Genomic DNA, 16527 nt, shown 5'->3' on the forward strand with positions numbered 1-16527 from the left:
TAGGTGGCAAATAATCGCTCTGTTTCCTCCATCATCCATATCCATCTTCTACCTCCTAATCTCATCTCATCTCTTCCAAACCTGACTCTAGGCACTGGCTAAAAATCCAGACTTAGTCCTGTTTTGGGGTCAATACTTGGGACTCAGCCTTTCTGAGTAATTTTCCAAAGAAAGTGGAAAATGTGAGGTTTCAGCCCTAACTCTCCTCTATTGCTTTGACTTAATCTGATCTCAAAGTTCTGTGTAGATCTAGATTTTAGGCAACCTCCCTCTGCACCTGCCTGCAGGATGAGGAGTCCCAGGTAGGTGGATTTGAGTCAGGTCCACCACTGCCTTCCTGATTCTGCCCTCCTTTGTCTAGTCTCTCATAACACAGCAAGTGTATATCTACTTACTAAAGACTCTAACACTGTGCATTTCATTCAGAGAACATTCCACCAGGTGCCACAGAATCAGTGCTACTTTCTTCAGCTCTCTGGCTCACACAGCCCTTTGCCTGACATTCTGTTCAGCCATCGGCTTCCTATGACTTCTCAGACACCACCAGCGAACTTCTCCCTTAGAGTCTGCTACTAGATGATTCTTCATCTTCCAAATATTCCCTTCTCAATGAGGCTTTCAAGAATAAATTACTTAAAACTGCAACCTCCACAAAATTCCTTGCCCCTTCCTACTTTAACTCATTCAGAACATTTCAGTATATGCACACGTGTGTGCACACACACAGAGACACATCACATGCACACATCCTTAATTATTATCCTTCTACCCTCTCCAGACCATATATTCCATCGACTCTGGTCTGTTTACTGCTGGATCCTTACTTTCTCAAATGGTACTCAGCATATATTAGGTATTTGATAAATAATTGTTGAAAAAATAAATGAAAAAATGGCAGCCAAGACAAGAAATTTAAACTTGAAAGAATATTTTGACAGATCCTGTAGGTTGAATAGATAAGGAACCAACTGCATATAGTTTTTGTAGGTCATATTTTCAGTTGTACACTTGACATATTTCTACATATTTTTCCATAGTGAATTTGTCTTAAAAGATTTTACCTCCATTTCTTTGTAAAGAAGTGCAGTTGTAATCCCCTGGCCTTAAGGAAATAGCACTAGCCTAGGGAAAAAGACACTCTGAGAATGAGAACCACCCAAACTTGAGATTCCAGAAGTACGAGTTATGCTGTGTGATGAAGTCATAGAGTACTGGCTTTGGAGTCAAATAGTCCAGATTTTAAATCTTGCCTCTGTCTGGTAATGTGTGTGTGTGTGGAAATTATCCATATTTTGGAACCCAATATTCTCATCAGTAAAATGACAACACCATAACCTCATAAGGCATCAGTGGCATAATCTGGGTCAAGCAGAAAGAGTGCAGGAAAGAATAGGTAGTTTTAATAGTAACAATAACGGTAATATATTCCGAAGTCACCTGGTCTCATCCCTGAAACCAAAAATCTTTTGACAAAACTACTTAATGAGACCTGACCTCTGCCCACTGACTGTCAATTCATAACCTAGCTTGGCAAGAGGCTCTGTATAATCTTTATTCATCCTACTTGCTGTGAATATTCATAAGCTTGTGTTAGAAATACCACTGTGCTTATGGCAGAATGCTGCCCTCGATATCTGGGGATAAATGTTGTGTATGAAATACTCACCCTTTCATTTCAAAAAAGTATTCCAAGGCATATTTAACTCCAAGGTGTTTGGACAAGTTATTTGGAACCTTTATTTTTGTAACACAGTTAATATTGTGAATAAAAAGATTATGAAGTTCAAAATTTGGCATCATGGGGATAATGTGCTGTAGTGGCAAAAATTTCTGATCTGAATGTATAATAAGGGGTTGATGATTTCCCATCTTACTAAGTATAATGTATAATTGTATCCTGCTTACAGAGAGACCAAGCTGAGACTGTCTGAATGTGATGGGTTAGAGCTGAGCTGAGGGGCTAAACACAAGGGATTTTAACCTAAATAGGTCGACTGTAATTTTTGACACAAACTAGAAAATGAGTTATTGGACTTCAAGCACAACTTTCCACATTTTCTGATGGAAGCGATTGTTATCAAAATACTTCTATATGATCAATCCACCCACATGGCCACGACCTTTGTTCATTAATGATTATCTCATATATCCACATGCATCACTTGGTCTGAACTTCAAAGGTCAAGAATCTGGGACTCAAAGAGAAAGATGAAAATAGACTAATGTCAAGTCTTATCACTGTCCAAAGACTCAGTAGGAGGCAAGTTCTATTGTTGCCTAGATGAACAGATAGCCTAATTAGCAATATAAAAGAATATGACAGCCAGGCTGGGGCACATTAGAAAGGCAATACATGAAAGGTAAGACCCTACAAAAGATAAATTCGAGAACTGAAAGTCTTTTTTTAAAAAAAATAAATATGGGCCAAGTTTACACAGTCCAGAAAATTTGAAGGTATGCATTTTTTTGAGGGGAGATACAGTATTCAGGTGGATGCTAGGTAATTCATGAGTATCTCAATATCAGTTGAGTTTAAAATTTCAAAGTTCAACCATTGTTGCTGTCCTCACTCCCAAAAGGAGGGGTTCTCAGGCCTTTGAGCCCACCATACTGAGAAATGGCTTTGGAAGGGAAACCTCTTATACTACAAATATCAGGTCTGGGGTTGCCTACTCTAGAAGGTGCAAAGAGATAGTAGTGCTGTAGAACAAAAGTTCAGGTCTGAAAGAAGACAGAAAATCAGACAAAGAAAGCCAAATAGGGGTTTTTATTTGAGAGTCGAAATTTTTGATTACTTAAATTTCCCTAATGAATGAAAAGAATAAAAACATTTTTTCTCTTCTGTTGGAAACCAAAGGAAGGCCAGCCTAGGAGACCTACTTCTTTGGGTTTGCCCCTCTTCATTCCTAGGAATGTGAGCTAAACTAAAACTTCTTGCCTGAATTGACCTCTGCCGTTCTTCCTTCCGACATCCTTCCCTCCACTGAGAAGACCTCCCACACTCCTGCAACACACACAGGCCCTCCTTCTCTCGACCTTACCTTCCAGCATCCTCACCAGTGACAGAAGTTTCATTTGTCTATATTTGTCTAACCCTGAACCCTGAACCGTACTTTGTAGACCTTGAGGGAGGGACCACTCATACCTTCACAGTACATTTAGGATACTGAGTATTTCTCCCACCTGCTTTCACTTCTTGATGAATGATCACCTAATTCTGAACAAACATACTTTATTATTGGGAAATTGGTGAAGTGTTGTGTCTGTGGATGGGTAGACACTGTGTGCTTGATATTAAGGTGGAAATATCAGTATTGGGAGCTACTTCCATTTTGATGTCACTTCTTCTCCTCAGTAATGTGCCAACAGATTGGAAGTTAATGCTATTTCTAAAATTATCCAAGGTATGCCACAGATTTGTTTGCAGGAAATACAGAAAAGTGATGACCCAATCCTGCAATATGCTTTGTAATGAGACAAATTGGACAAATGTCATGATATTCTATTACTATTTTTAAAAACCAAGTCTATCTAGGGGAGTCAGTTCTTTATTCTCAAGAAGAAACTGGATGGCTAAAATATTTAAATAACAGGATCTCTGTCCTAGGACAACAGCTGGGGAACAGAGGGATGCCTTAGTATAATGTGTAATTGTTTCTATGCACCAGTACCTGGTATGGACCTAAGGCTCCATACATATTGATGAAAAGAAAGAAGAAACAGAGAAGTAAGTTGAGAAAGGGCAGAGATAATACCCAATAGTCAGTGAGTGTTTAAATATGTCAAATATCTTCTATTTTATGAAGATGTATTTAAATCACACTATATGCTTTAAAGTGGGAACTGAAAGACAAAGTTACTGAGACAGAATTGTTATATGACTTGTCCAAAGTCTAGCACACATCCATACCACATGACACAAAGTGGTCAGAATAGTAGATAGCAGTTTGAGGGCTGATCAAAACATGCAGTGTTTGTTTAAATTAAAAAATTGCCATAAAAGACATATTACCATTAATCCCCTTTGAAACATCCCCACTGGCTTCAAACACACTTCTCATCATTTTTGCTCTTTCTCAAAAAATTATTAAAAGTTCATCTTATTAAAAAGTTTCTGCACTGCAAGAGAAACCACCAACAGAGCTAAGAGACAACCTACAATGTGGGCAAAAAAATTTTACCAGCTGTTCCTCAGACAAAGGTCTACTATCTGGAATATATCAAGAACCCAAAAAAATCAGACCCAAATATAGAGACCCAATTTAAAAATGGGCATCTGAAATGGACAGACATTTCTCAGACAAAGAAGTAAAAGCAGCAAATAAATATACAAAAAAATGTTCAACATTCCTGGTCATGTGAGAGATGCAGATGAAAACAACACTGAGATTCCACCGCACCCCAGGAAGAATGGCTGCTATCAATAAATCAACCAATAACAAATGCTGGCAGGGGTGTGGGGAAAAAGGAACACTTCTCCATTGTTGGTAGGAGTGCAGACTGGTGCAACCACTGTGGAAATCAGTATGGAGATACCTCAAAGAACTAGGGTTAGAGGTACCATTTGACCCAGCTATTCCCCTGCTCGGATTCTTCCCAAAAGAATTAAAAGAATCATACCACAGTGATATATGTGCACCTATGTTTATAACAGCACAGTTTGTAATAGCTAAAGCTTGGAAACAGCCCAAATGCCCATCAACTGGAAACTGGATAAAGAAGATGTGGTGTTTTAATAAAATGGAGTACCACTCAACCATAAAGAATAAGGAACCAGAGACATTTATAGCTAAATGGATGGATTTGTAGCTAAATGGAGTACTACTCAGCCATAAAGAATGAGAAACTAGAGACATTTGTAGCTAAATGGATGCACATTGAGGCAATACTCAAGTGAAATAAATAGGACACACATGTGTAAATACCGAATAGTTTCTCTGGTGTGAAAAACTAAAAGTATAAATAAGGTTGAAAATGTATAATTGATAGTGTGAAATAAGAAGAAAAGGTCTAAAGGAGTAAGGGAAGTGGGAGGGGTAGGGGAAAGGAAAGAAGGGAAAAATATGAGAAAAGAAAAAAATGGAAACAAAGTCTTTGTAGATAGGGAAGGGTGTAGGAGGTGAAGGGAGGGCAGGGGAATGGGGAAAAAATAAGAACCAAGATATATCATGTTGAGTGTCTTTAGTTGCATTGTTATGGCTGCCACATAGTCCTGAATCATTTCAAAACACAGCAGTTTCTGTCAAAAACAAACAGATGGCTAATCCTTGACCTTATTCACCAGATGTGGCACCATGCAACATCTGGTTCTTCCCCAAAGTCAAAACAACCATGAAAGGTAAATATTTTGAATTGTTTCAGAACATGGAAGTAGCCGTCGTGTACAATGAAAGACATGAAAGAGGGCTTCCAAAACTGCTTCAGAGAGTGGCAAGAGTGATGGGAAAGTGTGTTTGAAGCAGGGGGGAGAGACTGAGAGGGATAAATGGCACTTTCTCTTTTACTATAATAAATTCTTTTAAATTTAAACTTTTAACCATAGGTTTATCACACCTCATAGTTCATGGACTCAAGGCCAAATCTGAGCTATGCAAGATTGAGTAAATGAATATGTGTCTTAGACCCGTTATTTATTTAAAAAAATAAAATTCACAATATCTTTGTCCCCTGGGTGTCCAAAGTACATGATATATATAATGTACTGAGCAAAGAGCCCAGCACAAAGAAGTGTTGAGTGTACAATACTATATAGTTTTAACAGTGTTGGAGCTGTTTGGGATGTTATTTTTATGACTGTTGTGGCTGGCCAACTCACTTCTTTTTAGGACAGGAGCCAGCTATGAATGAAAAATGAATGATTCTCCAACATAAAAGCTGGCAGGAGGAGGCATGACTAAGAACTGCTTAGGCACCTGTGCTTGTGTGTTGAAGATAAAAAAAAAAGAGAAAAAAGCAGACTTCCGACAGCAATACATCACTGCTTAAATGCATCCGACAGCGTGGCAAGCCTAATTGCTTCTTTGCTGCTAACCGTTCTTCATTACTGCTTGGAAAGGCCCCCAAACCGTATAGAAAACATCCAGTGTAAAATATTATTACCCACAGTTTGAGGGTTTTTCAAGAGAAAGCCTGATACTCAAGTCTCAGGATGTCACAAATTCTTCTCTCTCAGGCTCTTCCTGTACTCTTACTAAGTGTGTTGAGAAAAACTGGGTGCAAGGGTGCAAAAGCAGAGCAACTCATAGCACCACAAAGCAAGCAACAGAGGCGCATGGACACGGGGCAGCTGTCTCTTCTCTCCATGTGCTGATGGCACCTCTACACCACCATGCTCTAGCTGCATGCAAGGTCTGTCTCCGACCCAACCATCTCAGCATAGAACAGAGACAGGATGACATAGCTCTCTGTGTCCAACCTAGCATTTTAATAGCATCTCATGCTGGACAGAGCGGAATGTTTAGTCTTAGCAATACAAAAATGCGGGGTCAAACCTTTCACTTTCTAATGGGAAGAGCGCCCAAGTTCCTTGCAGAGCTGGGATTACCCTCTCCAAAAATGTCAGTGCTAGAGCTGGACTAGCATCTGGTTCACCTGCCTGAAAGTTCACAGATCTCTTCCACGAAGTATAGTTTCCACTCTATCCCACTGTAACATGGGCTTGTATCTGCTTAATGATCATAACCTCAATAATAATAGTCATGAAAGGGTTGGGGTGCAGCTGAATGGTAGAGCTCTTGTCTAGCATGTGAGAGTCCCTAGATTCAATCCCCAGCACCATGAAAAAAGGAAAAAGGAAAATATCAATTTTTAGAAAGTTATTAACCATGATTCAGTCACTGACTAAATGCTTTATAGATAGTAAGTAACCTCAGGACAAAGTAATGTAGCAACCAGTACATCTATTTTGTGGGTCTGAGTCCCAGAGAAGAATGGAGCCCACTTGGGCTACATCCTGGAGCCAGGGATCTCAGGAATCTGAAGAGGAGGAAGCTGGGAAAGGCAGAAGTAACAGCTGCACAGCCGCTGCAGTATGATGCAGTTGAGGCTTATAGGATCATTCCGGGCACATCCATCTCCAGATGGCAGGAGTTCGTGCTCCAGCTCCTTGCTTGGGAACTATGGCTGATGTGAGCCACACCCCCTGCCACTCCGGGGCCTCCTTGATCAGCATCACAGAGCACTGCTGTGGCTCACACTGGGAGATCAAGACTTCTTTCCAGAAGCAACACACCAGTTCAAGACTTAGTTGATCTTCTCCCAGCTCTTTCCTTCAGCCTGTCTCAGTCTCTGCTTCTGCTGATAGAAGCATAGGTCTCAGACCCTGCTACAAACGGGATAATTCTTGTTTCCTCTCGCCCCTCCTCTCTGACAATGGAAGCACCTCCTCTAGCCCTGTGTGCTCTGTCCTTGCTCAGCTTTCCGTCATCTCTCTCCTGAACCACTGCAAATGTTTTCTGGTTGCTCCCCCTGTCCCAACCTTGTTCATCGGAAAAGCATAAAGAGAAAAAATGGGGTAGTGGATGCAGCTCATTTCTGCCCTCTAGGAAGGTTTCTCCCAGCCATTTTAGTGCTTATTTGAACTTTTGCTTCCCTGTTTTCAATAATGTGCTTCTCTTGCAACATATTAGAAATAAATTATTGGAAATAGATTCTATAAGTCTCACTAAATAGATGATTTCTCTTTTTCCTTTCTAACCCAATCACAGACGTATAACCCTGCATTCCACATCCTACCAGAAGAGCCAGGTCAGTGCAGCAGTGGAATGCATAGTGTGCCTTCACACTGTTATGAATATGCAAATACTTCCCAGCCCTGACCCATATAAAAATAAAGATCATGCTTCCTCCCTGCAGGGCTATGGCTAATGATTTTATGTGAAGTTAATATTTCCATTTTTCTATTATTTCTTTGGTTTTCTTTGTCCTTTTAAAAATTCAATCCAAGACTCTTCACTAAATATTTTAATTTCTTTTCAAAATTGTACAGATATACCAGAAATTTTAATAGTTTAATATCCTAAAGAGTTTCCAAAAGATTGTCCTGCCTATCTCTAGACTGGGATCCATCCCTCATTTGACAGAAAACTCTCCCTCCAGCATTGCCCTCCTCTGTCACCTGGAGGTTCCTTCCCACTTTACCCCCGGTCTTGGCACCTTTTTCACTGTATCTCAGGAAGATTTACACTTTGTTTCATTGCAACACCTCTTGGAACTTTTAAAGGAAAAATTAGGAGGTTTTCATGAGTTTTCTGGATTGTTGAATGTTTTGTTTTGTTTTGTTTTGCTGTGGACTGAGTGTATCCTTTAAAATTAGAAGTCATATCTTTCTATTCTGGGAAACCTTCTTGAACTGCCTGGTTTTTAATTTCTTTTTATTTGTACTTTTTGTGCTTTATAAAACTCTCATTGCTGTAATTTTGGACTTTGTGACCTATTTTTGTATCTTTCTATCTCATCTGTCTGTTTTATTATCAGTATTCTCTTCTATTTTCTCTCTCTTTCTTTCTTTCTTTCTTTCTTTCTTTCTTTCTTTCTTGCTTGCTTGCCTATTTTCACACTCTGAGAAATTCTCTCAGGTTTCTTTCCCAAAGCTTCTACTCAGATTTTCATTGCAGCTCAAATTTTTATTTTCTAAGGGTTCTTTTTATCTCTAGGTGTCTCTTTGCTCTAGTTATCTGGGAAGTATTTAGGTTTGCAATAATTCCCATCTCTATGCTGATATCAATGATAGTTATTTATTATATTTTTCCTACCAGCATTATATTTTTCTCTCCTGGTTTCCTTACAATGTGCTAGGTTTTGACACTGATTTTCTTGTCTGGTACACTGTGTCTGTTCATATTTAGAAATGAAACCATCACAAGATGCTTTCAAAATGGTTTTTAATGATCAGGAGTCTCACTGTAGGGTAATGTGGTCGGACAAGTTTAGTGGGTGCCATCATTTTAGAGTTTAGGTCTTTGTACCTGAATATGCCAGATTTCTCAGAAAAGACTCTTACAATTTGCTTTCAGTAGAGCACGGGCTTGACTGCCAAGACTTTGGGAACAAAATGTTTTACAATTCCACCCATGTGAACTATATACATAACTGCTCCATTTCAGAGAGGCAGAGAGTAGCACAGTGGCTGCTGGAAGCTGGGGCTGGGAACCTGGGAGGTTGCTGTTCAGTGAGTGTATGATTTGAGCCACCCAACACAGGTTCATTGGAGGGACCTTCTGGAGGACATGGTACCTGTAGGTAACAACACGGTATTATACTTTTGTCTCGAACAATACATTACATAAAAACATGCAAAAATGATACATAAAATATGTGAAAATGATAGATTCTATTTTAAGTATTCTTAGCACAAAAACTAAAGAATTGTCTTGGTCAGCTGGATGCAATACCCAACACCCACAACCTAAAGGAAGAGAGGTTTAATTGGGCTTCAATGTTGGCTGGCTCCATGGTGGGAGAATCCTGGTGGAAGGGCATGGCATAGCAAAGCTGCTTAGTCCAACATGGCCAGGGAGCAAAGCAGGTGAGTAGAGAGAGGGAGGAAGGAATGAGGGGCCAATGCCCAAAGGCAACACCTCCAAGGCCCACCTAAACACAAACACACCCAGAGGTATGCTCCACTAATCTCCCTGTGTGGCTCCTAGGCCAAAGGCCTTGGCATTCCACCCACCTAAAAAAGACAAGGCAATATTTGAAGGTGATGTGCATATTTGGTAACTTGATTGCAGTGCTGGCAACATGAGCGTCTGTTCAAAGTCATTATATATATGAGAAAAGTTTGAATATCAACTATGCTTCAAAATAACTTCAACCAGTCACACTGGTGCATAACTATAATCCCAGCACTGTGACAGGCTGAGGAAGGACAACCCCAAGTGCAAGCCCCATCTGGGCCACTTAGGGACTAAGCCAGAACCTGTCTGTAAATCAATAAATAACTGACTGGCTGCCGGAGGATGTAGCTCAATGCAAAGGCCATAGGTTCAAGGCCCAGTACTGCAAAGATAAGCCAATAAATCTTTAAAAGTACAAGAGTTGTACACTTAAGAGCATGTGCAACCTTGCAAGGAACTTCCTGATGTTGTCTCACAGCAGGGAATGTGAACTAGGAGCAAACAAGTAGGAATACTTATAGGACTTGATACGCTTCATCTTAATCATATAGCCTGTAGGAACCGGTGAGAAATCATAAGCAATGTTGAAACAGAAGATGTTGAGAAACATCATTCTTATCATTTCCAACTCAATGAGTACAAATGGTGAGTAGAAATGACTTAATTCCATGCCAGTGAAAGTGACATATGCTACATTGCTGAGGCTTTTCTTTGGCCAAATGCACTTTCATTCTTTATTGTACTCTAATTTGAAAGCCCCTTTCTGCTGTCTATGGTTATATCAAATAGCAATGCAGCTACGGCAATACATCCCCTGACCCTTAGAATCATCTTTCTCAAATGGCCCTACTGATGAACATTCTTTTTAATTGAGTACCTGAAGACAGATGTTTCACAACTGCTCAAGGCCCTTTGCTGGTGCAATGGTGTATAGTTTTACTGCATTAGCCCCAGAACTGTGCTTAATTCTTCAAAATTAATATTCACCATTCAATACATTTGATTGTGATGGCTAAATGGGTGTCAATTAAACAAAAATCATTTATTCTAATTTGTTTTTTAAGGAAATTCTAACTTTGCATTTGAAGGAAATGTGATCAGGTTATTATGGAATTCTTTCATTCAGAAGCATGCACTGAGCATCCATTATTATCAAGAATTCTGTGGGCCCAGGGGATATAAAAACAAAGAGCCAGCAGGAGACCCTGCTCTTCTGTGAAGGATAGCACATTAGGGCTTGACTTTCCAGGGACCTTGCTAACGAAATTCTCCCTTATGAAGCCTGTCTAGTTCTATAGGCTGACACAGTGAGGTGTTTAGTTAAAAAGTTTCAGTTGGCGTGATCTGAGGGTGCATGGTTTTAAATTGTATACCCAGTTCTTCTCATCTCAGCTCTCATCCTCTTGTCCCAGACAAATGTGCATGGCAGGGCAGAGGGCTGAGGACATCCCACTCTTTTCTAATCAATGTCCCAACTTTCACATGAGCAATGAGGTAAGAATTGGGATTCGACCAACATTGCGATTCAGCCACATTTAGGATTAAACTTTGATTTTGCTCTTTGTGATCTCAATCCTGCCATAGGAAGAGTTAAAATATCCTTTTATGACAGTTATAGGAAGTTTCTGGGCCTCTGACTTTGACTTGAGACTAGAATTTATATTTGAAGTTGTTAATCCTTAAGTGTTTCAGTGCCATGAGAAGAGGCCAAACTGTCTTTTTTAATACTCATGTCCTTTACTTGTTCTACGATCCCTTGGTCCCCTAAGTCTTGGGTTTGATCTATATTATATTCCAGGAAACCTTAGGTGATGATTTAATTTATAGTTTTGCAATTCTGCACCATGAATTTCCAAAGGCCTTGAAACCCAACTATTCCAGAGGACCAATCTCAGACCACCGTTGCCCAGGAGCTCTGGGGCCAGAACTGCTTCTAGAGCCGGATGCACTTTCACTCATGGTTCTTTACTGATAAGTAGCAGAAACCACTGTGGGTAAGGTAACAAAAATTAATTTAAGATAGAGTGTAACGTCCTCATAGTATTTCTGCCAGAATTAGCAAGTTACCCTGACAGGTTAACAGCAATGTCTAATGCAACAACCACCAAAGCGCTGCTCTGGGAAGACACTGCTCCTCCCCCTTGAGGGAGGATCCAGTTTGCACTTCTGGCTTGAGAATCCAGAATCTCTACAAACACTGTGTCTGACACCCGGGCTTTTGACAATCTCCCCTCTGTGGCACTGCTATAGTTTCGATCTGCGGTGTCCCTCAAAGGCCTCTGTGATAAAGGCTTGGTCCTCAGCTTGGTTGGTGATGGAAACTTCAAGATATGGAGCTTCATGGGGCAGTTTAGGCCATGGAGAATGCCCTTCAAGGGAGTTGTGGATACATCTCCTCTTCCTCTGTCTTTGCTTTGCTCTGCCATGTACTCTCTGACAGGATGTGCTGCCTCACTCCAGACCCAAAAGCAGCAGGGCCAAATAATCATGGATCGAAACCTCAAAAACTATGAGCCAAAGTAAGCCTTTTTTTTTTTACAATTGATCAGCTCAGTTTTTTCTTACAGGAAGGGAAAGCTGCCTAGCACCAGCATGGATTCTGAGTGATTCCTGCCTGTTAAGCTTAAAACATCTTAGTGGAAGAGCCAAGCCCAAGTGTCTAGATTCCAGCTTCAAGGAAGGCTGGAAAAGTAAGTCCAAATTTTCACTTGGGAACACAGGGCTTATATTTTGACAAATTTACTTCCACAGAATTCCAGAAGATGCTGAGCTGCTGTAAGTATGCCCGATGTCTTTTAGAGAAGGACTCAGAAGGAGGCAATGATTGTCATGCTCAAGTCCCCATGCTCCATGGAACCAAAAACAAAGACACATAGCGTTTCTAAGTTAAAAAGTTGTGAAGCAAAAAGTCAACCAATTAGTAAAACCCATTGATCCACAGCTCTGCATTATGCCACCCTGACGTTATTTATAGCCCATATAGCCTACCTCTGGATATGGAAAGCCAAGAAACACTGACCTTGGAAGTAGCTCAGTCACTTAACTTCCACTTGTCTCAGTTACATTCTTACTGCAAATTGCATAACAGCTTTTCTACTTTTCTTTCTTATGTATCTATTTCCTTTAGAAGCAAGTCACTTTGGTGGACCATAGCCTTCTGCTATTCAGCACCTCCCTTCTCAAATTCACTCAATATCACTCTTGGGCCATTTTAGGATACAGCAGAGCTCAGAGAAATCATTCCAAGTTTACAGTGCCTGATTATGAACAACCACACGCACTAGGCAATGGAGAAAGATGTCCCTACCTCCCACTGCTTCCCAAAGCCTTGAGGACCAGTCTGTGGTCTTATTGTACTCATGACCAGACCTCATTGTACAGACAATAGTCTGGGGCTTGAAATTCAGAAGCAAAGAATGGGAACAGTAGGACTTAAAGCCAGTATCTCCTTCTGAAAAAGTAGAAGTACTGAAACTTCATTCTCAGAAACAAGATGGTAATCATGCTCAACTTGTTCCTTTTCCACAGTGCTCATGAGAATCCAAAGGGACATTGGCTATGAAAGTCCTGTGTGAGTCACAGGTGCTCAAGGGTGCTGAAGATTATTCTTGGGCAGACTAGAAAGAATGTAAGCTTTGATGTCAGAAACCTTTGGGCTCAAGTGTCAACTAGGCCATTCCTAGACATCCCTTGTCTTAATCTGGAATGTAGTCAATTCTGTATGCAGTATAGTGACTTCCAAGCCCGGCTGAAATTTATAATCCTTCAGAGAGCTTACTAAAACTCTGATGGTCAAGCTGTCAGCCTACTGGTTTTGTTTGAATTTTGGGGTATGGCACAGACAGCAACATTTTTTTAAAGCTCATCACTAATTCCAATGTACAGATGAAATCAAAAACCTCTGATTCAGTGCTTTGATTATAAAACATTAACTATTCTCTCCTCAAACTCCTAACATGCCTATATTCCAATTCCTCTCCTGCCATTTTGAATGATTGAGATTTTAAGTCACTGAAGTTCATTGTATCATTTATAAAATAGGAATGACAATATCCATGGCATCTACCTTCTTGAATTACTATGAGAATCAACCTGAATGGTCGTGGTAAACAATGCCCTGCTATGTGAATGTTCAAGCACTTCATTAAACCACACTTCTTGAAGTCTCCAGTCAGTATGAGGTCCACAAGAAAAAATGTGAATGGTTTCAAGCAAACCATTCCCATTTCCAGGAAATGAATTCACAAACTAATTGATCTTCTGATGAAGAAAGGCCTCATCACCTTCATGGCAGGCCATAGAAGGGATATGTTTTCAAGAGTGGACCTAGAACAGTTAATTATTTGCAGAAATTTTTGAATTAATAAAATGACAACTGGCTTCTGTTTTTCCTCTTACAGAAAGATTCAGTTCCCCTAACTCCGTGTAGCTGCTTTGCCCAGAGAAGCAAGGCCAAGGGATGGACTCAGGCTCAAGCACAGCAGGCTTTTCTGCTGAGGAAGGCTGCCAGGGACTTTCCAGGCTTCTGCCCTCCCTCCTGGTTGTTAATTGATTTAATGGGAGACCCTGATATATGTATTTCAGATCTGCAAGGATCTGTCCAGCTGATTTATATCATGCATTGGGAAGCTGGTATTTGCTCTTCTTGGTTTCTTCTTTAATTGCTATTAAAGGCAAGGCGTATAACTTTGAGAGTAAGGGCAGTCATTCATCAGCTGAGCAATAGCTCATGTCCAGGAGGTTTCAGTTTTTCTCTTTTAATAAAATTCCCATTTCTTAGAGGAATGGTTTCTGGATGGCATGTGTAAAAATAATGTCGGCAGGGAGAACCATTTATGTATCTGCTTTATTTCTACCCTTTAAACTCAGCCAGGGTTTGTGCCTGATGGGCCACTGAGAAGAGCAAACTACTTTTCTTCCCCAGTTTCATCTGAAGGTCCCAGCTCCTCAGAACACACAGGAGGCCACATGGGTCACTCAACCTCAGCACCATTGACATTTGAGGTGAGATGATTCTTTGAGGAGCTGTTGTGTATGGTATAGGATGTTGAGAAGTGTCTCTGGTCTCTACCCAGTAGAAGTAAGTAGCAACCATGTTTTCCTCCACAATGATCTCTAGACATTGCCCAGTGTTTCCTAGGATATGAAGAATCCCCTCCCCAGCTAAGAATCACTGGTCTAGTGGGACTAGGAGGAAAGAACAGCTTTGCCCCAACTATGTCAGATACCAAAGTTACTTCCTTGTGCAGACCTCCAGTTCCCCACCCTGAATGTGTGTTACAGAGACTGAATGTAGTAATCCATGTGGCCTGTTTGGTGAATTACAACCACAGTGAAGGGCACGGAGGCTTCTGATAACAACAAAGAGCACTGTTGCAATGTGTGCTCTCTGTTTTCAAGAGCTCCAACTAGCAGGCGGTCTTGTGCAAGACCATGAAAAGAGGCATCAGTCAGACCTATACACACATTTCATATGCCTGCTACCCAGCAAGTGGCTATTTAAAACCAGCTCATTCAAAGGCCCATTGGTCTTGTTGGTTACAATGCCTAAGTGTTTCTTTGGGACACAGTTAACTTTCTGGTCACATCAGTGTGGAAGTACAAGTGTATTTGTGCATGTGCATGATGCCTGAGGAAGGGGATGTGAAGTGTATATCATCTGTATTTGTATAACATGAAGGAAAGGGGACTGGTATGTGGAGTGTTGCATGGGAGGTGGAAAACAAATGTACACAAGACATGCAGTTGTGATAAAAGTTTGAAGACCCATCTGTTATGGTGTGTAAATATTTAGGCATTATGTTTTCATATGTGAGTAATGCCTGTGTGTATATGATGTGAGTAATGTGGGAATATTCTGTATACCATACAAATGTGTAATAATTTTTGGCTGCACATGTGTAAATGGAGAACATTTATGTGCACGCAGAGGGGATGTACACTCCGGTTTCAGAGGTGTGCAGAAGCTTTCCATAGTAGGCCGTGTATTAATGAGCTGTCTGTAATTAGTTTATGCACCCTGTATGTGCCCTGCCTTAGTGGGGTGTGCAGTAAGGTGGAATGGGTGTACATTTGTGTAGAGAGTGTGTTCTTGTGTGGTTCTGCACTTATCAATGCTTTATTTAAACTTCTAAAACTTGACACATCTTTGCTTAAGCTACTTGAGTTGAATGAACATGAAATGTTTCCTGGATCCTACCTAATCCCAAGTCTCTTTCATAAATGGCTTCGCTAAACATCACAAAAGCAATTCTTCACTGGAATCAAAGGCCCTCTGAATTCTCCAATCCTCCATGAAAAGTCTCTGCAAACTAACCAAAGAAACTGAGCTAATTTGCTAAAAGAGGTGGGTCTTCTAATGCTGCTCTGTAAGGAGTTTCCAAATGGGTTGGGTCAGTTAATGGAAAAAATAGAAACAATGGGTTTTTTAACAAACAGACTCTTGGCACTACTTCCCATTCTGTTGCTGATGAGGTTCCTGGCAACAAAATGATCAGAGACCTCATCCTGCCAGCAGTAATAAAGTATGACTCCCTACACTCTATTTTTCTGCATTCAGTACTCAAGACTCCTGCTCTTAACAAATGTATTATTGTAGTCTTGCCTTGTGTTGTATCTTCATTAAACAAAAAAGACCCCAATGGGTGAGAAAAATTTTAATTTGGAGTGGGATGCCCTAAGAGTGGGGCTCTTAGGTGAGCCTTACCATGATTACCTAGGAATGGGGGGAAGCAATTGGACCACTGATATTAGGCTTCCAGGGTATGTGACAGTCCATTCCCACTGGTAGAGCAGAAAGGGAATCCCAAAGGGAACCACATGAGAGGTGTCCCTGCAACTGGCAAACCACTCAGAAATGTGAACCTAGAGGTGCTGCTAGCCAGAGAAAGAAACACCGACCAAACTCCAG

Source organism: Heterocephalus glaber, unplaced genomic scaffold, assembly GCF_053883595.1.
Source record: "Heterocephalus glaber isolate CG9 unplaced genomic scaffold, H.glaber_assembly_v1.0 deba00000281, whole genome shotgun sequence".
NCBI classification, from domain to species: Eukaryota; Metazoa; Chordata; class Mammalia; order Rodentia; family Bathyergidae; genus Heterocephalus; species Heterocephalus glaber.